Source organism: Crinia signifera, chromosome 8, assembly GCF_055691185.1.
Source record: "Crinia signifera chromosome 8, ASM5569118v1, whole genome shotgun sequence".
Lineage (NCBI taxonomy): Eukaryota > Metazoa > Chordata > Amphibia > Anura > Myobatrachidae > Crinia > Crinia signifera.
The window spans coordinates 55,663,815-55,677,245 of record NC_139224.1 but is presented as its reverse complement, the minus strand read 5'-3'; the positions used below and the strand labels follow the sequence as shown (position 1 = coordinate 55,677,245).

Sequence of the window (13,431 nt, the reverse complement as noted above, 5' to 3'; positions counted from 1 at the left end):
GGGACATCTGAGCTGACACCCCAGCAGTTGTCTTTATATCACAACGTCACTCAGTGGACCACTGATAAAAGAAATTATTACATGACGTTCTTTCATATTGATCCATATTTGATGAGCACTGAGGTGTTTTTCCTGGAGTGGCCACCCGGGCCAGCATATATCTATCTATCTCTGTGTATGTATGTGTATGTATATATATATATATGTGTGTTTTGTACCTCATTCCGTGTGACATAATGTAAATTTTGGCACAAACTATGTGGAATCATGTGTTTAAAAGATGTATTGCACTGAAAGGGGGATATTTTTCCCAGGGGGAGTTGCCGTTAGAGCAATAGCAAGAAAGTGTACAAAAAGTAGATTCCCTGGTGTCCTACATTATGCCGATTCCTGGGTACAGCGAGGCTACCTGGGAATCAGTGCTAATGCTGGGGATCCCAGCAGCATCATCTCCAGTGATGTTGGAATTCTGGCACCAGTATTAGATAAGATAAGATAATTTATTGTCATTGTAAAAACAACAAGTACAGTTGCCAGCACAAGCCATGATTCTAGTGCCGGTATTTTGAATGCGGGCATGCGATCTGGGCAATCATATTTGCGCCCAAGATCACACAGCAATATGAAAATTTTTTATCAGTTGTAAACTTTATAGATTTTTTTGTTGTTTTCTTTCCTAGGTTCACCGACTGCCATATCAGTGTGCAATTGTGTTCCTCAACGTGATTTTGAGGATTTTTCCAGGAATTATGGTTCTGTTTCACTGATCATAAATATCCAGGTAAGTGAACTGACTTTACAAAAGACGGTGTGTTTTTTGTACCGGTAGAGAATTTAGTGCCTATGGAAGTCAAATCAGTCCCTGAAACATTAAATATGCTCTTTAGTTACAGGGACGGATTTCAGTTTTACAATAGTCAAGAGTTCATCTGACATCCCGCACCTCTTGGCAATTGTGACTGTATAACATTTTGCCACTGATGTTTCCTCATAGCTAATTGTATACCCCCTTAGTTTCATTATGTCATGTTCACCATAAGTTTCTGTGAATGTACCTATCACTTAGTAAAATAAAAAATCTTAATATATGTAATGAAGCTTTTAGTATATGCAATTATGCCCCTTATTGATTTTAACATCTTATTGCAGAACTCCAAGAAAACAAGATATCCACACGGAATTCCGGTATTTCACTGCTGAGCACCACCAGAGATCTATCAGTCACTGTATATTTGAACCCCAACTTCTTCATTTTAAGGTGAGCACAACTACACATTTTCTACAGACTTTTTAATGTGTATTTAAAAGATTTCTTTAAATTAGCAACCTACCTATATTTTTTTGTTTCTTTTATGCTACCAGTCTAAGGGATTGCTGAAGGCTGATTGAAAACATCATAGAAACAAAATAAAAACAGGAAAAAAGGCACACATACAGACTTTCAACATTTATATTTACGACCAATTGATATAAATAACTTCTATCAATCTGGAAAAATGGATCGTTTTCTTATTAAAATAAGAAAAGAAACTGACAAAGAAAAGTCTAATGAAAGGGCTAATGTTGCGGCAGTCCACTCAGAATCTGAAGTTACAACAGTTACCTTAGAATCCGAAACTATAACAGACACCTCAGAATTTGAAGTTATTTCAGACACCTCAGAATCTGAAGTTACAATACTCACCTCAGAATCTGAAGTTACAAACTTACAGGAAGATACTGCTGACACCACTTCTGACCAACAAGAAACATCGTCTTGCAGTTCAAAGCCTTCAAATACTCCATCTGATGACCCAGTTTGTGATATTCCAAAAAACAGATTGGAACGTCAATTACGAATATCTAGAGGGCCCTTTCAGCCCAGAACCAGTATATTTCCCAGAAATAAAATAGGCTCTAAAGTAAGAAGTTTTCAATCGGATTGGTATGAAAAATATAGTTGGCTAGAATACAGCCCAACAAAGGATGCAGCTTTTTGTTTTTACTGCCGTTTCTTTCCTGGTAATGATGCAGCAAGCAAAGGTCACACTGATTCTGCATTTATTGATAAAGGATTCCGAAGCTGGCATAAGGCTAATGAATGTTTCAAAACCCATCAATTGTCTAAATCCCATGTATTTAGCCATTCAGCATGGACCTCTTTTAAAGGTAAACCTATTGATGTAATGTTAGATGAAGGCAAGCAGACTTACCTGTCTAAGCAGGAAGAACTACGATGCCATAACCGAAGTGTAATGGAGCGGCTGATTGACATAGTTCTGTGTTTGGCAAAAGGTGGACGACCTTTCAGAGGTCATAATGAAAAGTCTGATAGTCTTGAAAGAGGTTTATTTCTTAACATTGTAAGTATGCTTCAGAAATATGATCCTGTGATGGCAAAACATGCAAAACAATGTCCTCGAAATGCTACCTATCTGAGTAATCGCATCCAAAATGATTTAATTGTGGCCATACACAATGTTGTAACACAAAACATTGTGTCCTCACTAAATGGAAATGTGCTCTCAATACTTGCAGATGACACCACTGACTGTGGACACCATGAACAGATGTCCATTGTTGTGCGGTACTTTGACAATGATAAACATAGTCCAGTTGAGACTTTTTTGTGTGTTCAGAGACTTTTCACAGTTGATGCAAACGCTATTTTTAACCAATTGAATGAAGTCCTTGGCAATCTTAAAATTAAGTGGTCATCCGTATTAGCGGTCTGTTTTGATGGCGCATCTACTATGTCTGGATGTACAGCAGGCGTTCAAATGAAGTGTAAAGAAAGAAACAGTGAAATACTCTATGTGCACTGCTATGCACATTGTTTGAATCTCATCCTAGTAGATGCATGCACTTCAAGTAAACAGAACAGAGTAGTTTTTGATTTTTTTGGCATTGTTCAGATTCTTTACAACTTCATGGAGGGTAGTTCGGTCCGACATGCAAGAATGGAGAAAATTTCCAAAGATGTAGGATCTCAGCTGAAAACTTTGAAAACATTGTCAAATACACGTTGGGCTTGCAGAGCAGAAGCTGTCGCTGCTGTTAAACAAAACTATTCAATAATTTTACAAGCTTTACATGAGATTATTGAAGAAACTCGACTTCCAGATGTTAAAATCAAAGCAAGAGGTCTTGTCTGTGAATTAAAGTCTTTTGACTTTATATTCGGTCTTCACATGATGCACCCAATTCTTCAAATTGTGGTTAAAGTGAGCAAGGCTCTTCAGGACCCTGAACTTGACTTACTTACAGCAATGGAAGGAGTGAAAACCTTGCGCAAAACACTAGCTACAATGAGAAATGACCCAGAACATTTTCAGTCCATTTTCCAAGAAACCGTGACTGCATGTCTACAGAAAGATATAGCAATACCTTCTGTTCGAAAAAGAAGAATATCAACTCGTATTGATGATGCCTTTGAATCACAACATCACTTCGATACTAAAGAGGATCAGGAGAGAATTTGTTCATTTTACCCTCTTCTTGACTCCATGATAGCTGGCATCGACCAGAGGTTTCAACAAGAAACTTGTGTACTAATAACAGCAATGGTAAATTTGTTAAATTTAACCATTGGCAAGGATGACTTTCAAATAATTGCCAATAAATTTAACATTTCAATAGACGAATTGGAAGCTGAAGTAAAGTTGCTTAAGAGCTATGAAACATGTGTTTCTGAAGAATGCACTACAAAAACAAGACAGTGGCTTGATTGGCTAAAAGAATCAGCACGGTTTTCCATGTTCCCGGCCTTTTACAAAGCTATTCAGTACTTTGCTGTCCTACCGGTTACTAGCTGTTCATGTGAAAGGGCATTTTCAAAACTTGGACATGTAAAAACTAAACTAAGAAGTACAATGTCCCAGCAGCGCCTTGATTCACTCCTGTTGTTGTACATTGAGCAAGAATTGGCTTTATCCGTAAAATACAATGACGTGATTGAGGAATTCAAAGCCTTGACAGCTGGTGAGCGGCGTCTTGTTCTTTAGACAAAGGAACTTGAAGAAAAAGTTAAAAGAATCACAATAATTTAGTTATCAATTAAACTTCAATCAAGTTTGTATGTTAAAAATCAGCAAAAGTCTATGTTGCAGACCTCAGCATTGCTTCATGTTCAGTTGACGTTCAGTTGAAGTTCCGTTTACGTTCAGTTTACGTTCAGTTTACCTTCAACAAAGTTTCAAAAGTTGATTGAGATGAAGACAGAATGAGCTGGCTGCAATGTTATGCGTAAGTAAAATGGAGAATATTGTGTGGGGCATATTTGTGTGGTTGGGTATAATTATTGACTTAAACATTATTGACTTAATTGATTTAAACATTGACTTAAGTTAATGGTAGATTCGTAACCTGACTTGTTCTACTAACATAATGTAACGAGCATTGCTGCATACACCTATGCCAGAAGAGTACAGCGCAGAGAAAGGACTGAACTTGTGCAGCCAACGAGTCATTTAACCTGTAAAATTGGGGCGAAGGTTGTCAGTGTCAGAGGTTCATTTGTCCTGCAGTCTTGCACTTTTGTGGTTTGTAAATGAGCATTACTGTTTTAATTTATGTCAAGGGAAGCAATTGACTATTAAATTATGTTTGTTTTTTATGCGATGAAAGGATTGTTCCATGGAGCAGCTTAAGAAAAATAATGAAAGGAATTAAGGTGCTGAAATTGTGTACCTCGGACAATATCTTCTACACCTGTGTGGATGAGACATGGATGAAGGATCTGACCAGTCTGAAGACTTATGCTCTGCAAACTTCCCTCTCCAGTGAGTTGTGGTTTATTTATAATGTTTCTGATACCCCAGTCCCTGTGAGTGTTCTTTAATACATTCTGTTGGTATATTTGCATATTGCATTGAGATTTTGGCCGTTATTTAGATCTGATCGCAGTACAAAACGGGCAAAACCATGTGCACTGCAGGTGGGGCAGATGTAACATGTATAGAGTTGGATTTTGTTTGAGTTATTTTGTTTCTGTGCAGGCTAAATACTGGCTGCATTACTTTTACACTGCAATTTATATTTTAGTTTCAAAACACCACACCCAAATTTATCTCTCTCTATACATGTTACATCTGCCCCCCTGCAGTGCACATGGTTTTGCCCATTTTGAGAACAAATTTGTACAGTAATCAGATCTGAATAAGGGCATTTGTCTGCTAATATTGCATGCAGAGAGATCCCAATGTATCCAAATCCAACTACTTTAGTTTCCCTTGCTAACTATGCTTCCTGCTTATGTATATGACCTCTCCCACTTCCATTCCAAATTCATCCAGGTCCAATTGCCTCTACCTAGCCCTATCTTGTAAGCTCTCACTGACTGAGAAGGGTCAGTTGAGAAACAGAATACAGCAGACCCACAACCTCCTCTGTATTTGTTTTAATATGGGATGTATTTCTTGGTTGCTATGATTTGTTAGACTGACTGACACAACTGAATTTTTTGGTACATTACTAACAATAATGAGGACAATGACAAGGAAATGGAAGCAACTCTCATTCCAATAGTGATTTGTTCATCACTTAAATTGTAGAATTTTTTTTTTCTTTTTAAAGATATTATAATTTATTCATTTTCATGTTCTTTCCAGCCAGTGTTCAGAAGCTAAACAAATTATTCACCAGTGCAGAAGGCACTGATCAAGGATACCACTATGAGGAATGGAGATTCCCCCTCCTTGTTCGATGCCTGAAATAAACATCCTGGAATTGTACAGTATGTGTCATAACTGATTCGTATTATTCACAGTGGGGTAGATGTATTAAGCCTGTTGAAGAAAGAAACTGGAGATAAAGTGGAAGGTGATTGGCTGGTTCGTTATCACCTTCCCCTTTATATCCACTTTACCTCCACACCAGGCTTAATACATCTGCCCCGTTATACTTTACAGTGTTATTTATGCGCTTGATTAACTATTAAGTACTGCAGGTTTCCAAGTGATTATTGTAGATAGAAACATAGAAGGAAAGGTCACAATTTTGAAAATATTTTTACAGTATTTTACAGAAACAAATGGTCAAAATGTGGTAAAGTCATCTGTGACACCTGTGATATTACTGCTTTGTTATATACAAATAAATCATCTGTGTGAGTTCCTGCCAACACTGTATTTAATATAGTTTGCATTGATGCCCAGTGGGCGGTGATAGACACGCCCAGTGGGCGGTGATAGACACGCCCAGTGGGCGGTGATAGAAATGCCCCTCCAATTGTGCACCTACTAATAAAATGGGCTGCGCACGCCTATGAGGGTATGCAACCCTAGTGTATAATGCTCGCAGTAGTAGTGCTACTTATACACATAGACCTTCATTCTGGTTGCCTCGGTAAGTTGCAAAGTATCAGCAATTACGTAACAGAAAATAGGGACAGTGCATGACAATGCAGGATGTGGGGAAGGGATGTTGCCACATATTAGTACCAATTCACATTACTCCAAACACTGCGCCAGGTATAACCACATCATAATGCCCATTACACATTGTCCATACCTCCCAACTTTATAAACCTTTCTGGCATACTTAAAATTTGGGAGCGTGGCCATGTCCCAGTTTTGCTGATGTGGAGGCATGGACAGTGGCTCTGTGAGCTTCTGACCATGCCCCCAGCCCCTGTGTCTGTGGGAATAGACACTGTGTGCATGCTCAGCGGTTGACAGGGGGGACTCCCAACTGCTCCCCCCTTGCCGCGGGACACTGCTGGCCCTGGGATGGACCCAGGAACGTCTCCAAACAACAGGATGTTCCCGCGGAAAGCAGGACAGTTAGGAGGTATGGATTGTCACACACAACAATGCCCATTACATATTAAGCCACACACCACAGTGCCGTGTAGTCCTATCAGTGAGAGTAGAGTAAGTGGTATTCTTTATATTGTGCTGGCTATAGTCTCACTGAGTCTAAGCATCACTATGGTAACCATACAAACTCTGCGTGCGCCATATTCTTCCAGTTCACAGCTAGTTAGGTGTTCGGTGCTTAATGTAACTACTGCTTATTATTATACGCTGGACATGTACTGTACATGCTGGGTATATCAGGCAGAAGGAGTTGTCTGGGCACAAGCCTACTGGAGTTGCGAGAGACTAGTATATGCCCTGGTTTCAAGGACAATTTTTAGACATGAGTGTGACACATGAATACTTACACAGGTGAAGAAGTTGGTGAGCAGCTGGTGAGAGTGGCTGCTCCAGCTTTGGGTCTTTCAATCAATAACTTTACACATGGGCAGCTAGAAGGTGTAGGGTAGGCAGATGTTTAAAAATGACACATTATATAGAGAGGTTCTGCAGTGGCATTGTCTGTAGCTAATGGTGCCCATTCTCTACCTTTGCAGCAATGGTCGCTTCTCATATTTGCAGACAAGTCTGCATAGGTAGCAGTATGCTCATTTTTACCCAGACGCATTGTGGGGCTGATTCAGACCAGTGCGCTAGGCTTCGTATACTCGCAGCCTAGCAAACAGGTCAGCGTCGCCCACCACCCCGCTGAACGAATGCCCACCCCCGCCGCCCATGCCGCCAGCATCCCCTCTGATGGGGCTGAGAACTCATCTTCTCGCATGCAGCTGGTGATTTTTCTCCCCTTCGGTAATAAAGGTCAGTCTAAACTAACTTTTATTCCCGCCGCAGATCGCTGCAAAGGGGGCGGGTACTGACATCATGTGACTTCAGCTGCCCGGCCCAAGCAGGCACTGACCAGCATTTTCATGGGGACCTCTAAAAAATGCTTGCCGTTCCCCTGCCCCTGCCCGCTCCTTTCGCTACCCCCGGCCCATGGGAATGCCTCGGTGAGTTTGATACTCGCCAAAGATGTTCACACAGGGGTCTGCACATGCGCATATTCGCAAATGGGTCTGAATCGGCCCCTGTGTTTGTACATAGACGTAGTTTGCGTCAGATTCTGAACCTCATATTCATTAACAGCATAAATCAGATTAGCATACTTATGGGTGTCATTTCTTAACAATGTGTATGATAACGATATTGCACATGTCGCCTTGTGCATATTGTCAAATTTGGCATCGTCAACGACTGCATGTTCGATGGGAGGCCGGATGACGTCACTGAATGAGATAGTTTCCAATATTGTTCATTGCTTTAGCGCTCTATCGCTTGCCCATTGAAGCAATATCTTTAGTGAAATTGTTCGCTAACAATGTTGCATTGGGCCAGATGTATCAAGCTTCAAAAAGTGATAAAGTGGAGAGTGATAGACAACCAGAAAGTCAGCTCCTACCAGAAACCCAGCCTGTAACGCAAGGGCGTAACTACCATAGGTGCAAGGGGTGCAGCTGCCTTGGGGCCCAGTGCTGAAGGGGGGCCATCTTTACTGTTAAAGTAATGTTTTACACACATTTAACGCCATCAGTTAGGGGGCCCTTGAAAACTTTTGCTATGGGGCCTACGAATATCTAGTTACGCCTCTGCTGTAACATAACAGTTAGAAGCTGACTTGCTGGTTTATGACTAGGGATGCCAATCCCGGGGCATTTTTTTAATCCCGGGATTGAAAAATGCTCATTCCTGGGATTCCCGGGATCCCGGGATTGGCATCCCTACCTGGGATCATAATTCCATAGACATCGCCACACCGGCCGACCTGCACAATTACTTACATTAGCGAGTGGGCGGGCGGCCGGGAGGCACCGTGCACCTCCTCAGCAGACAGCAGGCAGGCGGGCGGACGGATGGAGGAGAAGAAGAGTCGGGTGAGCAGAAGAGAAGAGAAGAGTGGGTGGCGAGTGATGACGGTGTGGCCTGCGCAGCGTGACCTCTACTGTCACACTACGCAGGCCGCACGCCGGGGTCGGGATTCGGGAACAGCCAGGCAGGTGCTCAGACGCTGCCCGGCATTAGACTAAAATCCCGGGATTGGATACTCCAATCCCGGGATTGAAATCCCGGACTTTTTGAGGCCAAATCCCGGGATCCCGCCGATCCCGGGATTGGCCACCCTTTTTATGACTCTTCATTTTATCTCTTTGTAAAGAGTGATACATCTGGTTCATAGTGTGTACCCAGCTTTAGTTGAATGTTTCCTGTTTTTAATGTTACCTAAAGCCCCATACACACTAGTCGATTAGCGCCACCGCCGATATAGATAACAATATCGGTGGTGCCAATGGGCAAATGATATAGTACCTACTGTATTTTGGTTAACGATATTGATAAGTGATGTCACTGAACAATAGGAAAGATTTCAGTTAACGATATTGTTCAGTGACGTCACTAGGACACCCACTATGCATGCAGTCATCGCATTCATTCGTTGCATGCAGTCGTGGCACAGATTACGGGTCGCAACCAAACATACATTCTAATCAAGTTTTTTAAATGATATTTCTCAGAAGGCCCTCCTGAGCGACATCTTCTGAAAACTTGTCTAGTGTATACGGTGCTTCAGTTTGATAAGTTTATTATTAGAGCATTTTACTGCTTACTTACTGCATTTTTGGCGGTATTCAATTATTTTATTGCATCTGATCTCAGTTCTAAAGTGACAGGAGATCGTGAGGCGATATTCAAATGATGGATTTTTTTGTGTGTATCCACAGTGCTCTCATTAAGGTTGGGTTTATCCGCGAAAACCAAATGAATGGACGTGGCACGAAAAGTCACATTTGAGTGCTCAAGCGAATGACTTTTTTGAGCATTTCAGCAAATGATGTTTGCTCGCCCATTGGCAGAAACAATTGAATACTGCCCTTATAGCACTATAGTGACTGCAGAGTACAGTTGACTTGTCAATGTCCACAAGTCAGCATGTAGGTGGGTATCAGGGCTGATCATAGAATGACTCAAGCTAGACAGTCATATGGTCGACAGTCAAAAGGTCGACAGGGTCAAAAGGTTGACAGTCAAACGGTCGCCAGGGTTTAAAGGTCGACAGGCAATAGGCCGACAGGGTCTAAAGGTTGACAGTCAAACGGTCGCCAGGGTTTAAAGGTCGACAGGCAATAGGCCGACAGGGTCTAAAGGTCAACAGGGTTTAAAGGACGACATGGTCTAAAGGTCAACAGGGTTTAAAGGACGACATGGTCAAAAGGTCGACATGAAAAAGGCCGACATATTTTTTTACTAAATTTTCAGCCGATATGTGCCGACAGGCGGTAATTCATCCCCTACCATCCACTAGGGCGTGGTGGGAGAATAAAATAGTGTGCCGAGAGCAGCGAGGCACCGAGCCCGAAGCATGGCAAGCGCGGCGAGCCATGCGAGGGGATGCGGTACACTTAGACAGTGTCCATGTCGACTTTTGACCATGACAACCTTTTGATGGCAACCTTTTAATCATGTCGACCTTTTACCTGTCAACCTTTTGACAATGTCAACCTTTGGGCCCTGTCGACCTTTTCAACGTCAACCTTTAGACCCTGTCGACCTTGTGACTGTCGACCATATGATTGTAGACCTAGACACTATAGATCAGTGGTTCCCAACCCTGGTCCTCAAGTACCCCCAACAGTGCACGTTTTCCAGGTCTCCTCACAGAATCGCAGGTGACATAATTAGCTCCACTTGTGATCTTTTAAAATGTGTCTAAATAATGAGTGCACCTGCTGGGTGACCTGGAAAACGTGCACTGTTGGGGGTACTAGAGGACCAGGGTTGGGAACCACTGACCTAGAATAAACACTAGAGCAGGCATTCCCAACCATGGTCCTCAAGGCACAACAACAGTGCAGGTTTTAGTGATATCCAGGCTTCAGCACAGATGGTTTAATCAGAATCACTAAGGTACTAATTAAGTCACCTGTGCTCAAGCCTGGATATCACTAAAACGTGCATTGTTGGTGTGCCTTGAGGACCGTGGTTGGGAATGCCTGCACTAGAAGAACCCAGTGTTTGAAACTGTATATAAAGTCAAAATAATGTAACTATTTTCCTACTCATGGGCAGAAGACGCATATCAGTCGGTCATACAGTATGAGACCCATTTAGTCATCCGTATGGTAGCCACAATTTTGGTAGTCTTCTCACTAAAAGGCTTTCAGGCTTCACCAGCTATTTTCTCCCCACTGTTTTATTTCTTACAGGAGGAGGGATTTGGTTGGGAGGGAAATGCACATGCTGAGGTTAGAAGCTTTGTGTATGCCTGCAGTACTTGTTACTATGGTCACATTCAACAGGCTTCTAAACTTACTGCTACTGAGGGAAAGTTATTGCTTTTAAATGGTTCCTAAACCAAAACGTTCTGCTTCATTAAGACATCTGATAAGAAGGAGAAACATTCAGGTACTACTTTACTTTTATTCTTCTTTTTTTTTTATTTATATTTTTAACTTAAAAATATTTTTGAGAGTATTTAAATATTTTCTTTTTGCCTACAGTATGACCCATTTCCATAGGTTGTAACAATACCTCTCTGTGCCTCTATGTTTTAGTGGAGCACAATGGCTAAACCCAACTAAAGTGCTGCCCGCAATGTGAAAAGTCCTGGTTCTGTTAGTCCGGCACCCACATTTCTGCTTGCAGCTTGGATGGCTGAGAGCAGCAATGTCATAGCTGTCAGCACGCCCATAGGCAGTGGCAAACGCAGGATTTTTAGAGGGGGGTTTCCAAATGTAACCCATAATCTTCCATTCTGCAGCGCATTGGAGTAAGTACAGGAGTCTGGGAGAGTGGGGACAGCCCTGAAAATTGGTCTTTTTATACACTGGGTACTGTATAAAATAGAGTATTATTATTTAAAAGTACAGATGGTCTATAATATAGGCTGTTTCAAACATTTAAATGAGATAAGTGTTCAGGAAAAGGTTAAACATATAATAAATAAATACACAAACATAATAGAGCCATTGCTGCACTTTCTAAGCTTATAATCTCCCACTTAATGGTAAGGCTCCTATCTCTTCCTCCTGGCAGCTGATATCTGGTCCATTGCGATGTTTAAAGTCTCAGATACACACATACAGTATGTGATAGAAGAAGCTGGTACACTAGGCATGTGCAGCAGCTCTGCTCTGTCCCTTACATTGCATGATGTGGTGGCAGCTCTATTGATCATATTATATACCAATGCTATTGTCATAATTTAAGGCACTTGCCAAGAGGAGGGGGGGTTTCTGGGCAACCAGAAACCCCCCCTGCATTTGCCTATGATACGTTAGCACAAATGAATTGCTGCACGCAGGCATCAATTATAATATTGAATCAGCTTCTATAAATGTAGACAAATTCGATAAACAACGCAACAAATAACCATAGAAGGATAAACTGCGCTTTTGATGAAAATAAAATAAAATTGTAAAATAAAAGTAATACATTTATTAATACATGATTACAATAATAACACCAATTGTTAAATTAAAATGACATTTAAAACTCATCACATAGAACCATTTGTATAGGCTTTAACAAGATTGTGGGAATTGGTCACCCATTCTGTTTTTCATCACATAGGATCCTGTTCCTATAGTGGACTTTGAAATTTTGTTTTGTAAATGCACGGAGGTCTTGATATAACTCCTGAATCGTGGGAGTTCTTTATCAAAAGTGCTTGGATATTGTCCTGTGAACTGGTGCCAGTTGGATAGATGGTGGTGCTGTACCAGTTGCAGTCCTGATTCAGGCATCCAAATGGAAGGATTGATTTGTTGTAGGTTAACAATAGCTACAAATATTGGGGTGACACAGACTGACGTGTTTCGCTGGGGTATTCCACTGTGTGGTAATTGTGGTGCATTTCCTAAAAAGCAGTTAATTCCTCTATGGTTATATTTCCTTTGCTTTACAGGGGACTGACTAACCCTTAAATTATATACTGCTGCCGATTAGAAAGGTAACCCACTGTAGCACCTGTTAAAATATCCGACAGGATATGACTGTACTCTGGTAAACAAACTTATATGGCCAAATGTTATAGCCTCCGAGTTTGGCGGCTGAGCAGGATGCCGGATGAATGCAGTGTGGTTTTGCCTTATATAACAGCCCCTTTCAAAAACCTCCAAGTTCGTCCAGCAACTCCACATGGCCTCCGAACTCAGGCTAATTTTTGGCTGATAATGTTGTCCTGTTTAAAGTGCAGTTAGCACCATCACAAATGTGTTGCAATAATGGTGCTGGTATTTCAGTGTTTCCATACAGATTGTCGACATCATGACCATCTATCGAAAATATCATTACACCCCTTGGGAGTAGCATACCTCCCAACTGTCCCAATTACAACAGTCTACTTGGAGTCTGCCCTGTGAGCGTGTGTGGGGGGGGGAGGGGGGGCAGTTGGGCAGAGCCAGAGCTTACCGCTGCTCTCTCTTCACAGAGCAGCTGGTGATCGCTGAAGAGGTGTCATGCACCTTTTTTGGACCGACTGCGCAGGTCCCAATGACAGAGTTTCAAATGTTGGGAGGTATGGAGTAGTATTGTAAATATTAAACCGTTTCCCAGCAGTTATCCAATCCAGTGATACCAAAATCCCTCAACACCACAGAAA

General features: G+C 41.6%; 1 protein-coding gene across 3 annotated transcripts in view; it reads left to right on the top strand.

Moving 5' to 3' along the window:
• Positions 1–6,656: 6,656 nt before the first annotated feature.
• Positions 6,657–13,431, top strand: part of CFAP92 (cilia and flagella associated protein 92 (putative)) — a 110,593-nt gene continuing 103,818 nt past the window's right edge. For 2 of the 3 annotated variants that reach the window (XM_083156432.1, XM_083156433.1), the window contains exon 1: positions 10,818–11,234. The gene's annotated coding sequence lies outside the window, so the exon portion shown is untranslated. Of the gene's footprint in view, positions 6,769–10,817; positions 11,235–13,431 lie in introns of those variants that run through there. The other variant, XM_083156434.1, reaches the window with a different exon arrangement.